Below are 17,528 nucleotides of genomic sequence, written 5' to 3' on the forward strand. Positions count from 1 at the left end.
CCATAGGGCTTTCCTGGAGGGCGGCCAGCATCTAGGCATGCCTTGTCTCTTTCCTTCTCTCCCTCTCCTGGGCCTTGGCCTCCTTCTCCTGTTCTCTGTTATAAAAGATATTGGTGGCTGTTTGGACCACCTCATCTAAAGAGGAAGCAGGGTCCTGCTGTAAGCTGCTGTAACTTAATTCTGATATCTGAGGCACATTGGGACAGGAATTTGTCCTTTAAAATCACCTGTCCCTTGTAAGAGTCTAAGTCCAGATTGGTAAACTTTTGGAGGGCCTCTTTTAGCCTTTCCAGAAAGGCAATGGGGTTCTCATTGAGCTCCTGAGTTATTGCTGAGACCCGGGCATAGCTGATTACTTTTTGTTGGACTGCTTTCAGTCCTGCCTTCACACAGGTTAGAAAATGATCCCTTTCCCAGATGTGCTCAGGGTCATTATTATTCCAATTAGTATCAGAGGAGGGGACTGTAGTTTCCCCTCAGTTCAGTTCAGTCGCTCAGTCGTGTCCGACACTTTATGACCCCATGAATCACAGCACACGAGGCCTTCCTGTCCGTCACCAACTCCTGGAGTTCACTCAAACTCATGTCCATCAAGTCAGTGATGCCATCCAGCCATCTCATTCTCTGTTGTCCCCTTCTCCTCCTGCCCCCAATCCCTCCCAGCATCAGAGTCTTTTCCAGTGAGTCAACTCTTCGCATGAGGTGGCCAAAATATTGGAGTTTCAGCTTTAGCATCAGTCCTTCCAATGAACACCCAGGACTGATCTCCTTTAGGATGGACTGGTTGGATCTCCTTGCAGTCCTAGGGACTCTCAAGAGTCTACTCCAGCACCACAGTTCAAAAGCATCATTCTTTGGCGCTCAGCTTTCTTTACAGTCCAACTCTCACATCCATATATGACCACTGGAAAAACCATAACCTTGACTAGATGGACCTTTGTTGGCAAAGTAATGTCTCTGCTTTTTAATATGCTATCTAGGTTGGTCATAACTTTCCTTTCAAGGAGTAAGTGTCTTTTAATTTCATGGCTGCAATCACCATCTGCAGCAAAACCTAGCCAGGCTGAATTCCATGGCCCTAGCCCTTGCCCTTGGCAATGGCCCACACCCTGAAGAGTGTGCTTCTCTCTGAATCCTAACAAATCCACCTCTTACTTATTGCTTTGTCTCTCACTGAATTTTTGCAATGAGACATCAGAGCCTGAGTTTCATTAGGTCCTGAAGTCAGGCATCCTGGGTTTTGGCTGGGCGCGAGTCTGGGGAGAAAGCTGAAGGACAGGAGGAAAAAGCAGTGGGAAAAACGTGCCAAGAGATCCCCTTCATACCCGACCTGTGCTCACAGTTTTCATTGGCCTGATCCTTGGCATAAAGAGGAGTAAGGACAGAAGAACCCCCACCGGCTTGGGTAACAGCTACTGGGGCTCAGCAGATAGTGCCTTTGGGACATACCAAAGAGTAGCCTTTCCAGAGTCCCTCAGTTCACCCACTGCCACTCAACTGTTCGCGGGGGGTTGAGGAGACAAGAAACGAGATTGTAAAGGAATTAAGATTTTGTTAGGCATATGTCCCTCCAACCATAGGAGCGAGGATCTCCTACCTTAACCAGAGGTCTTCTGGAATCTGAGACTGAGCCACGTGAGCTTTCTGCTGAGTTCGTCTTTCGCTGACTCGGTTTCCAGCACGATAGGCCTCTTGTCACTTCCCTTGTGCTGGGTTTTCTACGCATTCTGCTTCTACTGCAGGAGCTTCGCTGAGTCGGACTCCTGCTGTGCTTGGCTTCCTCCTTGCAGGGGGCCGCAATGAGATTGTTTCAGTCAGCCAGGTTAAACCCGAGCCACGGCACCACAGATGTCAAGCTAGTGTATGCTTCTCGGTTCTGTCTAGTCACAACAAAGATTTGGAGTGATAGACATTAAAGCCTTCAGCGCATCACAGCTCTCAGGTCTTGGACAGACCGTGTTATAGCCCTTAGACAAATCAGTGTTACAGCTCTATTTTATTTAGAAAATAGTAAGAGAATCCATCCTCGAGGCGTGAGGGCATGCTGACCCAAAGATGCGAAGAGAAGAGAGTGGGGGAGCTCGCCAGCGCGCGGGAGAGAGAGAGAGCATGCACGCTTTGGCTCCTCTTTTTATATGTTTTTTTTTCCTCACCCTGGGCCTGCCCTATGTAAATTGGGCTAGCCAGGAGTGCTGTTTGTTCTACCTGAGGTCCTCACTCAGGTCCTCGGACCTTCCTGTGATCTTCCTTTGCTCTATTTTTGCGGGTTTTTCCTTTCCTTGTCTTTTAGCCACTGCCATTTTGGACTCCTGCTTCCTATTCCAACTACCTAACACTGAAATCTTAGAATGTATGTTATGGAAGTGGGTCTGGTAGGATTTTTCAATTATTAAGTTCTGATCCTGTTATTCTAACATGTAAATTGTGGGAGTGGGTCTGGTAAAATTTTCACAAACTTGAGACATTCTTTTGATTTATTGTAATAATTAATTAAAAAGTATATAACTTTTGCTAACACTTGCTAACACTAGCGACGGGGGCACTCTCTGCCCTCCTTCTGTTGTCTATGTCAGAAGCTTTCTCTATCCCTTTTCTCACTTTAATAAAACTCTGATACACAAAAGCTCTTGAGTGATCAATTCTGGTCCCTGGTCCTGAAGCTAAATCTTCTTTGGAGATCACAAATCTGACATCGTTCACCATAAGCTATCAGCTTTGGAAATTAATGAACTACAGCTGTGTATAACAAAATGGGTAAATCTTAGAAATAAAATGTTGAGTAGAAACAGCAAGATGTAGAAGAGTATGTAGAGTGTAATATTATATTTATAGAGTTAAAAATAAGGAAAAATTAAGCAAAATATTATTTATAAATACATACACAAGCAATAGAGCTTTTTGAAAACAATATAAAATTCAAAATAGTGGTTAACTAAGTGGAGAGGTAAGAAATATGATAGAGAAAAACATTCAGATAAATACAAGGTATTGGAAATGTTATAGTTTTTAAGTTGAAGGTAGGGTGTTGATTTTATTATTAATATTAAGCTTTATGACAAACATAAATTGCAAATATTATTTTGTATGCATTAAATATTACTTTATTTAAAATATTTTAAAGATAAATTAGGAGTATTATTTTTTATTATGGAAAATTAAAAGCATTTTTTTACATGTAAAGTAAGCAGTAAAGTTCATTTTTCTAAATGGAAAGGAAAAATACAGGAGGAAGAAAAGTTTGGTGAGCTCCTAAGAGGATCAAGAAGAGGAATACAATTCAGGGAAAAGGAAAAAAACTTCCATTTTGAACCATGTTATTATTTTAATCCTAGGTCATTTAGGAAGCTATGCTGGCTGAAACTGGAATTTATTAAGAAGATTATACTTTCACCTGCAGTTCACATCAAGTAATTTTCAGCCATGTTCTGTTTCTTCATTTTTAAACAGTTGTGAATGCTCTCCTTTCTCAAATCAACCTCAAACTTCAGAAATTACCACATAAAGAAGTAAATGAGCTACTTCTGTTGGGGCTAGAATGGGGTCAGTCTCATTTATACTCTTGGGGCTTCCGTAACTGGTTCTGGGGTCTTATGTAATGCCAGAACTTAGGTAGGTATTGAGAAAGACCATTTGTCCTCACAGGTTATTGTGACATTGTCCACTTGGCATCTTTAGATTGGCAGTATCTCTTGCCAGCCTTGGGAAACAGAAGACTATTTTTAGTGTTTATAACCCCAAGCCTTGCATTTCTGTCCCTCAAGTTCATTAAAGCAGCCATTCCACTCTGAGACTTCTCCAAGAAGCCACCAGAAGCAAGGCCCTGTTTCTACCTGACTTCTCCTACCTTCTCTAACTTCAGCCCAAAGGACACTCCTTGTGAATCTGATGGAAGTCCCATTCTCCCTCAAGCCCAGTTCTTCTTACTGTGCTCAAGTTTTTAGAAAAGAATGTTCAAATATCTTGCTAGCTAATCTGCTTTCAGCTTGGCCATATACTTCCGACAAGGCTATGAAACAGAGTCTGCTATCTGGCAGAAAGGGGGAAAAGAAGAGACGAAATACAGGGAGAAAATAACTCTAGTATTTCAAAATAACTGGAGATAAGCAAAGACTTTTAAAATATAGTTCAAAGGGTACTAGCCATAGAGTGAAAAAAACTGAATTTCTTGCAAAAACAACTGTTTATCAAAAGGCACTGTTAAGAGATTGAAAAGGCAAGACCAAAAAATGAAAAAGATATTTGAAATATATTGGGTTGGCCAAAAAGTTCGTTCAGGCTTTCTGTAACATTTAGCCAAAAATCCAAATGAACTTATTGGCCAATCCATATATATCCAACAAAGGATTCATTTTAACAATATATAACAAAGTTCTAGAAATCTAAAGGAAGGAAAATGCAGACAGTTCAATTGAAAACTGACTTTAAACCAGCACCACACAAAAGAACAAATGTTCAGCTTCATGAGTAATAATGAAAATGCAAATTCAGATAATAATATAGGACTTCCTTGGTGGCCAGTGGATAGGAATCCGCCTTCCAATGCAGGGTACTTGTTTCGATCCCTGGACCAGGAAGATTCCACATGCTGAGGGCAACTAAGTCCTTGCACCATAACTACTGAACCCACACTCTGGAGCCATGTGCTCCAACTACTGAGCCCATGTGCTGTAACTACTGAAGCCCACGCACCTAGACCCTGTTCTCCACAAGAGAAGTCACTGCAGCGAGAAGCCTGGGCACCACAATGAAGAATAGCCCCCACTTGAGGCAACTAGAGAAAGCCCTCACAAAACAACAAAGACCCAGCACAGCCAAAAATAAATAAATAAAATTATTTTTAAAAATCATAATATAACACCATTACACACCTACTAGTATGGTTAAAATAGAAAAGACTAACAATACCACATGTTGGCAAAGATGTGGAACATCTTGATGGGAAACATAAACTGGTACAATCACTTTGGAAAAGCGGCAATAACTACTAAAGCTAAACGTACATATACCCAGTGACCCAGCAATTCTACTTTTCATATATACCCAAGAGAAATACATACATATGTTCACCAATAGACATATATGAAAATATTTGTGTTAGCATTATTTATAATAGCCCCAAATGGAAATGACCCAAATTCTCAACAGTAAAATGGATAAACTATAGTGTATTCACACAACGGAACAACATATAACAATGAGAATGAATAGGTCCCTACATGAAACAACACGGAAGACTCTCACCAATACAACATTAAAGAAAAGAAGTCAGGCATGTGTACATACTGTATGATTAAATTTATATAAAGTTCTGAAAGAGGCAAAATTAATCTTTGATCTTAGAAATCAGAGTAGTGGTTATCTTAGAGATGAGTAGTGACTGGGAAGGCATATGAGGAGAGTTTCTTGTCATGTTCTGTTTTGGGATCTGGATGCTCACTACATGCCTGTGTTCTCTATGAAAATTCATTAAACCCTACACTTAAGATCTGGATATTTTTCTATATGTATGTGATACTGCTGTGATTCATGGGGTCGCAAAGAGTTGGACACGACTGAGCGACTGAAGTGAACTGAACTGAACTGAAAAAAATTTTTACCTAAAATATATCCAGCCACATTGAGCCTGTAAGTCTGAGGCCAGGCTCTGAAATATAATTCACCAAGGTAATCTATGCCATCCTGAAGCTGCTTTAAGTATGCCCTTCCATTTTTCCTAGTGCTATCTTTATGCAGCTTTTCCTGAAACAAAGAGGACTCAGCAAAATTTCTTCTATAGATCCTCTTACTGGAATTTTGAATAAAGTAATCTGACCACATATGTAGATTATCATTAAATATGGTGAGTGATCACCCACTGGAAATTTTACTCCATACTTACCTTATCTAGAAGTGAGGGACATCGATTTATTTGACCTTACTTGCCCTGCCCAGCTTCACTTGATGTCAAGTCTTACCTCTCAAGCAAATTACAAATATCTTCTTCTTTTCCTTCTTTTTCCTGCTACAGGTTCTCATTTCATACCTTCAACTAAACAGGAGATGCAAACTTTATTGCTTTTACAAATATCAAATATGCTTTTTATAGAAAAGTTAAGCAGTAGAGAAAAGAACAAAGAAGGCAACAAATACCCCCCAAACTCCACCACCCAGGAATAACCAGAGTAAACAATTGTTGAGGTCTCTCTGTAGGATGAATTCAAACAGCAAGAAGGATATATAGCTGAGTAGATGTCTGGTGGATGGAGAGATAATTTTATGAAAATTTAAGCCACAAATTGGGAGAAAATATATTGCCATAAATATTGCAACGAAGGATTAACATCCAGTATAAATAAGGAACTCCTATAAATAAAAAGGATAAGCAATTCAGTTAAAAAGTAGGAAAATGATATGAAGATAATTCACACAAAATGAACTACAAAAGAGCCAATAAACATATGAAAACATGGTAAATCTTACTAGTAACCAGGAAAATTAAAAGTAAAATGACATTAGAGTGAAAGAGATGGAACTTATTCCCATATCTATGTAATTTAATTGGTAATATTTCACATCCATCTGATTAGCAACATCTAATTAAATTTAAAAATTAACTCGATCTGGTAATATCAAGTATTGGTAAGAAATTGAAGAAAAAAAGTCTCAGACATTAATGGTTGGAATATAAATAAGAACAGAGAGTTTGGGGAGTAATTCAGAAATACCTAGTAAAATTAAATATTGAGGTCCAGGAGAAATCAAAGCACTTGTTTGAAAAAAGACTTTTATAAGAATGTTCACAGCTACTGTATTAGCTATCTATTGCCACATAATACAGTACCTCAAAATTCAGTGTCTTAAAACAACAAACATTTATTTTCTCAGATTCTCATTTTCTCAGGTTCATTCACAGCTTAGTTGAATGCCTCTGCCTTAAGATCTCTCACAGGGCTGCAATCAAGGCATCATCTGGGGCTGTGCTCTCATATGAAGATTCAGCTGAAGGAGGTAGATTACACAAGTTCATGTGTACCAGGAGGCAGCGATCATTTGGGGTCACTTTAGAGGTTGCCTATCACAGCAAGTTTATTCAAAACCGCCCCAAACTGGAATCAGCTTGGATGTTCATAGATAAGAAAATGGATAAACAAAGTATGGTGCATTCATACAATAGAATACTATTCGCTAATAAAAAGGCTGAGTTAAAGAAGCCTTGCACAAAAGAATACATAGTGCATGATTCAATTTATATGAGTTTCTACAACAGACAGAACTGCTCATCTATGGCAGAAAAAAACAGAACAGTGATTGCCTGGGGGAGAGGCAATTGACTGGGAAGAGGTGTGAAGGAACTTGGGCTTCTCAGGTGGCACTAGTGGTAAAGAACCCACCTGCCAATGCAGGAGAGTTAAGAGATATGGGTTCAATCCCCCGATCCAGAAGATCCCCTGGAGGAGGGCATGGCAATCCACTCCTCTGTTCTTGCCTGGGGAGAATCGCCATGGACAGAGAAGCCTGGTGGACTACAGTCCATAGGGTCGCAAAGAGAAGGACATGACTGAAGCGATGTAGCATGCACACACATGAAGGAGCTTTCTGGGTTGATGCTAATTTTCTGTGTACTGAAAGGAATTACAACAATGCAAGTACATGCATTTGTCAAAGCTCATTGTATTACCACTTAAGATTTGTGTTCTTTATTACATACAAATTTTACCTCAAAAGAAAAAAGAACCATAAAAAATACTGACTTCTATTTAATGAGGTATGTGCTGAAGTATTTAGGAGTGAAGTTACAGATGTCTGCAATTTCAAAAAGCATCAGAAAAATAAGATAGATTGATGGATTAATAGAGGAATGGATAGATGGATATTTGTGTATCATAAAACAAGTATTGCAAAATGTTAATTGTAGAATCTAGGTAGTGGGCACATGTGAACTCACTGTACAATTCTTTTAATTTTTCTGTATGTTTGAAAATTTTCTTAATAAAATGTTGCAGAAAAAGATATATATTCCCTATTACCTAGTAATCCAATTCTAGGTATATCACTTCATGGGAAATAGATGGGGAAGCAGTGGAAACAGTGTCAGACTTTATTTTTGGGGGCTCCAAAATCACTGCGGATGCTGATTGCAGCCATGAAATTAAAAGACGCTTACTCCTTGGAAGGAAAGTTATGACCAACCTAGACAGCATATTAAAAAGCAGAGACATTACTTTGCCAACAAAGGTCCGTCTAGTCAAGGCTATGGTTTTTCCAGTGGTCATGTAAACCAGCTCAACTGTCCTTCAGTAAAGGAATGGATAAATCAACTATGATTTGAATAGAATATACAATGGAGCTAGATCTACATGAATCAACTGGGATAAACCTGGAAAACAACGTTAAGTTTAAAAGGCAAGCTTCAAAATCATACATACACTTTGAGACCTTTTTGCAAAAGCAATGATAAATATTGTTTATGGCAACTGACATATAAAATAAAAGTATAAAAGCATTCATTGAAATAATATATACCCTGTTCAGGATGATGGCAACCATTGAGGAGGGACAACGGGGAAAGGGATGTGGGGTGGGGCTTGAGCAGTATCTGTAATGTTTTCTTTCTTTCAAAAGTAATCTGGAGACTTCCCGGGTGATCCAGTGGTTGAGGCTTTGCTTTAATTGCAGGGGTCACAGGTTTGATACCTGGTCAGGGTAAGATCCTGCATGCCCCATGGCATGGCCAAATAAATAAATAAGTCAGCCAGCCATGGAAAGAATTGGCATTAAAAAATCTATAGCAATTGTGAAAATACATTAATATGTTTATTCTTAGTGGTAAGTTCATTCTCATCTAAATAATTACCATATTCTATATTTCCTGTAGAAGGGAAAGGCTACCCACTCTGGTATTCTGGCCTAGAAAATTCCATGAACTGTAATGTCCATGGGGTTGCGAAGAGTTGGACACGACTGAGCGACTTTCACACTTCACTATATTCTAGGAACTTGGCTAAATGTTTTATATATATATGTCTGATATCTCATTTAATCCTCAAGTGAGGTAGATTATCATTCATACCCACTTTCCAAATTAGGAGCCTAAAGCTTAACGGAGATTAAATAACGAACACCACACATACTAGTAGATTCAGAAAGTCTAATTGCAGTGCTTACATGCTTGATCACTCTACTACATGTAATGTATGTCTCCTGACTAACACTGTGTGGTGTGTGTTAGTGTTAGTCGCTCAGTTGTGTCTGGCTGTTTGCAATCCTATGGACTGTAGCCCACCAGGCTCCTCTGTCCATGGGATTTCCCAGCAAGTATACTGGAGTGGGTAGCCATTACCTTCTTCAGGGGATCTTCTTGACCCAGGGATTGAACCTGGGTCTCCTGCATTGCAAGCAGATTCTTTACCATCTGAACCACCAGGGAAGTCCCTGTGGGCTGGGTCGACTAGTGTCTAAACCCTGGGTGAAAAGAGGTTTCAGGCAGAATACAAGAAGTTGATTTTACAAGGGACCCTATGAGACACAGGGGGATAAATGTAACACAGAATGGAGAAGATGGAACTTACCCACTACCATGCAGAACATAGCATATTTCTAGCACCTCAAAGATTGGAAACAGCAAGAGACACAGCCTTAACACAGATGTCGGTTTTCTCATGGTGGTTAGTTTCTGTTGTGAGCTGAACTGTGCTCTTCCCAAAAACATTTAAGTCCAATTCCCAGTACCTGTACAGGTGACGTTTGGAAATAGGGTCTTTGCAGATGCAAGCAAGTTGAAATGAAGTAATACTGGATAGTCCCCTCTCTTGCCCTTGCATGTTGTTAGGTACTTCAGAGAGTCAAAACCCTGATGACCCAGATCCTTGGTCTACAACCTCTACAGATTCCTGGAAGAGTTACACTGAAAGCACATTCCAGGTAATTGCATCTTTGTTCTTATATAGCTAGGTACCTAGTAGAGTGGAATTGAAAAAAAATCCCACTCTTTTTGATGTCATGAAGACTGTGACTCACTCTGGGCAGATATTTTATCATAGAAAAAAATGATTTGCCTAGTTCCCTAAGTCATGTAAATGGAAGGCAGAAAGGCACTCTTAGCCAAGAAATAAGGAGACCTTTCCCCTGCTGTGTATTAACAATGTTATTCAGAGTTCTGGAGAGTCTTGGGGGAAAGAGTAGAGAAATCTGCATAAGAAGGCCAAGGGCTTTCTGAGAGGGAAAGGGACAAGAATCCAATTACTTTTTGCTTAGATTCAAAGTTTTAGACATCTGCGGAATGGCAAGAAAGGATGCCAGTGGTCCCAAAGGAAAAATTACCTTTTAGGCAGAAAAAATCTGGGCTGCTTATCTGGGATCAACACCAGAACCTAAGGATTCTTGGGGTTTGGGCTGATTCTAAGATTTAAAGCCCCAGGACTGAATCTACAAAACACAGTGATATGTTTTGAGGGTCAATAGCTGAGCATGAAGAATTAACTCAAAGACCTGTAACCTTGACACTCAAAACTCCTGCACTATGCATGACCAGGGGAGATGACAAGAAAAACAATGGTGCTAGTGCACTGACTAGGCTTTCCAGTTCTCTCTCCCTCTGCCTAGAATTTAGAAATAGGACTCATCACCTTGGAATGAATAGGTTCTTATCTTCTTTACCAAGTTTAGGGGGGATAGAGCCCTCAAAAGGGAAACAGTGACTTCCTATTAATAAAGGCAGATGAATGCTTAAACAGTTAATCAGAGAAAGAAGACAAATAGCCATTATTTATTCTCTTAAGTGGGTTTCCCCAGTGGTTCAGTGGTAAAGAATCCACCTGCAATGCAGGAGACACAGGAGACATGGATTCAATCCTTGGGTCGGAAAGATCCCCTGGAAGAGGACAAAGAGTTGGACATGACTGAAATGACTGAGCACACATATGCATTCTCTCAGGCGGTTTGTTGTTGTTTAGTTGCTAAGCCATGTCCGACTGTTTTGCAATCCCATGGACTATAGCCCACCAGGCTCCTCTGTCCACGGACTTCTCCAGGCAAGAATACTGGGGTAGGTTATCATTTCCTTCTCCAGGGGATCTTTCCCACCCTGGGATTGAACTCATGGCTTCCGCTTTGTCTCCTACATTGGCAGGCAGGTTCTTTACTGCTGAGCCACCGGGGTAAAACTGGTCAAAACTTTTTTTGATGAATATTTATTGAGTGTCTATTATGCATCAGGCACTGTACCAGACTCTGGGACTACTCTAGTGTGCAAAAGAGACATGGTTCCTATGTTCTTTGATCTTATAACCTTGTGGGGGAAACAGAAACTAAACAGACCGAAGACTTAATTCTTTGCCAGCTCATCAGTTTGTATAGCCCACACATGGCCTCCAAAACTACTTCTACGTCAGTCCAGCACCTGTGGCTCGCTAACTGAAGTTACTGAGTCCCCCTTCCAAATTCTTAGGGAAGAGAAGCTGATTAGCTCAGGTTAAGTGCCTAACCTGATCCAATCAGCTATATCCCAGGTGTGAGGTGACAAAGGCCCATTGCCCACTCAATGAGGCTGTGGAAAAACTCTGTGAGGAGTGACTTTGTAGGGGGAGTGGGGAATTTAGAACAATGTACCTGCTATGCAACCCAGATCTACATATTGAATTTTACAATGTGTTTCAAGTAACTATTAATATAATGACTAAATAATGCCCAATAAAATTTAATAATAGGAAGTCCATTCCATGAGCAAATTAATCTTTTCTTCATAAGGAAAAACTTAAAGCCCCCAATATATCCAAAGCACTTTATTTCTCTCTTTTTTTTCAGTCAGAAGAATGTCACCTGGGTGCTTGGTAGGGGCCTGAATTCTTAATTCTGATGCTATGACTTGGGCTATCTTCTTAATGAAGAAGTCCTCAGGAAGAAGAGAGGTCTAGATCTTTCTGAGATGAAGCTGAATGTTGCCCTGGTCTTCCTTACCCTGAGAGGTGTCAGATGGCAAGATTCACAAACTGGCTAGTGAGAGATAATTAGACCCCTTTCCATGACCTCTGCCTACTCTCCAAACTTTCACAGGATATTGAGAAGCATCTACCACCATTCCCCAGACAGTAAGCAGAGATACTGGCATCACCACAGTATGTGTGTAGATGTTCACCAAAGGTGGATGAGCCATATTAGATGTTAATTGTGCTCTATGAGAAGAAACTGCAATGCAGGATTAGGAAGACATCCAGATCTTACTCTAGAGCATGTATGAACTATGAGGAGTCTAAAAGAGATGAAGCTTTTCAGCTTAGGGTCTAAACTAGAGACTGGCCAATTAAATTTCTTGGTCCTTCCATTTGGGCTCATATCCTGGGTTCTTTCTGTCCCTCTCAGTCTTACTAGTCAGACTATGAGTAGCTAGAATCATAGATAACATTTTCATAAGGCTTAGAGCAGTGGTTCTCAACATGGGTGATTTTGCCCTTTCTCCTCTCTGTGGAGGAGGTGCTACAAGCATCTACTTGGGACTCTGCTAAACAACCTACAACGCACAGACTAGCCACCACAACAAAGAATATCAACAGTACTAAAGCTGGGAAACCCTGGCTTAGAGGGATTAGAGCAGAACATGCCTCAATATCATCCTCCATTTCCAGGTTTCCAATCTTTTGGACTCTATCCAAGTTCCCAGTTGGCCTGCTCAGTGAAGGACGGTGGTCTAGGAATGGATATTTCTATCCTTTCACCTGCACTGGAGAAAAGGCACAATCCAACAGGTTAACTAGACAAAGAAAGATATCCAAGCAAGGGGAAGGTCAAGATAGAGATATGCCAAAGTAGAGATCCTATGGCAACAGCTTTTAACCTCTCAAGTTCTACTCCTAAGAGAGTGATTCAATTCTGTGTTCCTAAACCTTATCACAAGTCCTCCATTTTGGGAGTAGATAGGAATAAAGGAAGCTTGAATTTTTCCTACCAACCCAAGGAAGTTACAAACTTCAAATATGCAAGCAAGTCTTTGCTTCCACCTAGAAGGTCCTTTCCCATCATCTTGGCCTGTCTACATCTTACCAGTCTTTCAAGCCCCACATCAATGTTGCTTCAATCTGATCTCCCATAACTCCCCATAGCTATTTCTAAGTTGATACCTGTTTATAGCACACATTACTTTCTGGTTTGTATTAGGGTTATTTGGTTTCACAGGCTTCCAGATTTTATACACTTGACTTTTATAACATCTGCACAGTTATACATTATATATTAACATATCTAAACCATCTTCTTTGGACTAAATTTGGACTTGAACACATCAGACAAATATTTCAAGCTATTGCCTGCTAGCCAACCCTCCAGTTATGACAACAAAGCCATCGTGGTAGAGCAGATTTTGCAGTGATTCAAATATTTTACTACACTTTCTCTTATTATTTTATATAAAATACAAATGGAAAGCCAAAAACAGTGAAAGAACTAATACCATAAAACATACAAAGACTAGTAACACTACCCGGGGCAGATTCATGTCCATGTATGGCAAAACCAATACAATATTGTAAAGTAATTAGCCTCCAATTAAAATAAATATATTAAAAATAAATAAATAAACACATCAAAAGCAATGTGTTTTTGCTGAGACTCTTCAGATAAGCATATTAGAGCAGCTGGTCAAGAGGATTCTAGTGTGAAAGAAAAGAACAAGGTAAAAGAATAGGTACAGATGAGTGAAAATACATCACTGAAAACTGAGTCCAAAGGGCACAATGTAATGATGAAGGAAAAGGATAAATTTGTTAGGTTTTGGATTGGGAATCGGTATAGATTGCTACTGATATATATGGGATTCCAGAATAAGAGAAGTTCACAGCTCCACGGAGCTACTGATCAGGATACAACTTGCTATATACAGTAGTATCAAATGAAAAAAGAAGGCTGGTTTTCCAATTCCACTGATTTGCCAAGAGGGTTGAAAAGACACCTTAAAGTTCACATAAAAATTCCCTGCTCAATCGTTTGGAAGCCATTATCAACAAGTCCATATTCCTAACATTAAAACCAAAACTGTTAAAAAAAACTAATGACCAAACACTTAAAAAATTTGTTGGAGATTATAAAACCACAGATCTTTTTTGGGCCCCTGACTAAACTGTAAGCTCAAATGCTGGGACTTGGCCTTCTGTCCTGGGTTCTCCGGGCTTCCCAGGCAGCTCAGTGGGTAAAGAATCTGCCTGCAATGCAGAAGACACAGGCAGACATACGTTCGATCCCCAGGTTGGGAAGATTCCCTAGAGGAGGGCATGGCAACCCACTACAGTATTCTTGCCTGGAGGATCCCATGAGTAGAGGAGCCTGGTGGGCTACAGTCCATAGTGTAGCAAAGAGTCAGACATGACTGTAGTGACTAACCACGCATGCATGCACCTGGGTTCTTACCTTAAGTTGAACATGGAGTGTGTTAAATTAATGGATGTAATAAATAAATAAATAAACAAACCTGAGCCTCATTATTTTCCAGCAAATATTTGCTGAGGTCAACAGAAGAGATGTCACCGTTTTTTTTTAAATTGTATTTATATTTACAAAATTTTTGATTCGAATATAGTTGCTTAACAATGTTGTGTTAGTTTCTACTGTACAGCAAAGTGAATCAGCTATATGTATACACATATCCCCTATCTTTTGGATTTCCTTCCTATTTAGGTCACCACAGAGAACTGAGTAGAGTTCCCTGTGCTATTCAGTAGGTTCTCATTAGTTATCCATTTTAAGTATCAGTAGTGTAAATATGTCAATCCCAAATTCCCAGTCCATCACACCCTGCCCTCCCCCTTGTATCCATATGTATTTTCTATGTCTGTGTTGCTATTTCTGCTTTGTAAATAAGATTGTCTACACCAATTTTTTCAGACTCCACATATATGCATTCAGTTCAGTTCAGTCACTCAGTCGTGTCCGACTCTCCGCGACCCCATGAATCACAGAACGCCAGGCCTCCCTGTCCATCACCAACTCCCGGAGTTCACTCAAACTCATGTCCACAGAGTCGGTGATGCCATCCAGCCATCTCATTCTCCGTCGTCCCCTTCTCCTCCCGCCCCCAACCTTTCCCAGCATCAGAGTCTTTTCCAGTGAGTCAACTCGTCGCATGAGGTGGCCAAAGTAATGCAGTTTCAGCTTTAGCATCAGTCCCTCCAATGAACATCCAGGATTGATCTCCTCTAGAATGGACTGGTTGGATCTCCTTGCAGTATAAGGGACTCTCAAGAGTCTTCTCCAACACCACAGTTCAAAAGCATCGATTCTTCGGCGGTCAGCCTTCTTCACAGTCCAAGATTGCCGGGAGAAATATCAATAATCTCAGATATGCAGATGACACTACCCTTATGGCAGAAAGTGAAGAGGAACTCAAAAGCCTCTTGATGAAAGTGAAAGAGGAGAGTGAAAAGGTTGGCTTGAAGCTCAACATTCAGAAAACAAAGATCATGGCATCTGGTCCCATCACTTCATGGGAAATAGATGGAAAAACAGTGGAAACAGTGTCAGACTTTGTTTTTTGGGGCTCCAAAATCACTGCAGATGCTGATTGCAGCCATGAAATTAAAAGACGCTTGCTCCTTGGAAGGAAAGTTATGACCAACCTTGATAGTATATTAAAAAGCAGAGACATTACTTTGCCAACCAAGGTCCGTCTAGTCAAGGCAATGGTTTTTCCCGTGGTCATGTATGGAAGATACCATATTGTTCTCTTTCTGACTTACTTCACTCTGTATAACTGTCTTGAGGTCCATCCACATCTCTACACATGACCCAATTTCATTCCCTTTCATGGCTGAGAGATAACAGTTCTTCAAACAGAATGCTTTCAAATGTAAGATTTACTTGTGAAGGGAGCTTCTGTTGTCAACAGGTTATATTGTTTCCAACAAGAAATCTGCTATCATCCTTACCATTGTCCTGTACATAAAGTATCTTTTTTTAAACAAGCTGCTTTAAGATTTTTATCACTGGTTTTAAGCAATTTGGTTATGGCATGCCTTAGTGTTAGTTTTCTGAATGTTTATTCTGCTTGCGTTTTTTTTTAACTTCCTGGATCTGTGGTTTCTAATTTTCAATAAACCGGGAAATTTTTCAGCCAACAGTTTTTCAAATATTTTTTCTCACCCTCCCTCTTTTTGAAACTTCAATTACATGTATATAAAGGCTCCTTGAAGTTGTTGCACAGCTCACTATAGCTCTGTTCATGTTTTTTGGTCTTTTTCCCCCCTTTGTGTATTTAACTTTGGATAGTTTCTATAGCTATGTTTTCACGTTCATTTATCTTTTCTTCTACAATGTCCAATGTTGAAGAAAATCTTTTAAGAAACTTGTTTTTTTTTTAAAGATACTTTATATGCTGAGCAATGATAAAATGATAGCAGAATTCCTGTCTGGAAACAATATAACCTACTGAGTACAGAAGTTCTCTTCAAAAGTAGGCCTTATGCTTATAAGCATTATGCTTTCAAGAACTGTGTTATCTCTTCTGTGGATGTCAGAACACTTTGTTGGAAAATAATGAGGCTATTAATCCCCTCCATTGTATTTTTCATTTCAGACAATGACTTTTTATCTCTAGAAGTTCAATTTGGGTCCATTAAAAAAATCTTCCATCTTTCTCCTTAATATGCTCACTCTTCTCTCTGCTGCTGCTGGTAAGTCACTTCAGTCGTGTCCGACTCTATGTGACCCCATAGACGGAAGCCCACCAGGCTCCCCTGTCCCTGGGATTCTCCAGGCCAGAACACTGGAGTGGGTTGCCATTTCCTTCTCCAATGTGTGAAAGTGAAAAGGGAAAGTGAAGTCGCTCAGTCGTGTCCGACCCTTAGCGACCCCACGGACTGCAGCCTCCCAGGCTCCTCCACCCATGGGATTTTCTAGGCAAGAGTACTGGAGTGGCTTGCCATTGCCCTCTCCTTCTTCAACATATAAAACATATTTATAATAGGTGTTTTAATACCTTCTTCAATTAATTTTCTCACTGTTTCATTTGTGGGTTTCTTTCTATTGATTGATTTCTCCATATTGATTGCATTTTTCTGCTATTGTACATGCCTGATCATTTTTTAAATTGAATCCCAGACATTGTGAGAAAAGGAAAGATACATCCATATGAATGAAGAGTTACAAAGAATAGCAAGGAGACATAAGAAAGCCTTCCTCAGTGATCAATGCTAAGAAAAAGAGGAAAACAATACAATGGGAAAGACTAGGGATCTCTTCAAGAAAATTAGAGATACCAAGGGAACATTTCATGCAAAGATGGGCACAATAAATGACAGAAATGTCATGAACCTAACAGAAGCAGAAGAGATTAACAAGAAGTGGCAAGAATACACAAAAGAACTATACAAATAAAGTCTTAATGACCCAGATAACTAGAGCCAGACATGCTGGAGTGCAAAGTCAAGTGGGCCTTAGGAAGCATCACTACGAACAAAGCTAGTGGAGGTGCTGGAATTCCAGTTGAGCTATTTCAAATCCTGAAAGATGATGCTGTGAAAGTGCTGCACTCAATATGCCAGCAAATGTGGAAAACTCAGCAGTGGTCA

Source organism: Moschus berezovskii, chromosome X, assembly GCF_049115385.1.
Source record: "Moschus berezovskii isolate FMDL1 chromosome X, NW_MosBer_1.0, whole genome shotgun sequence".
Classification (NCBI taxonomy): Eukaryota; Metazoa; Chordata; class Mammalia; order Artiodactyla; family Moschidae; genus Moschus; species Moschus berezovskii.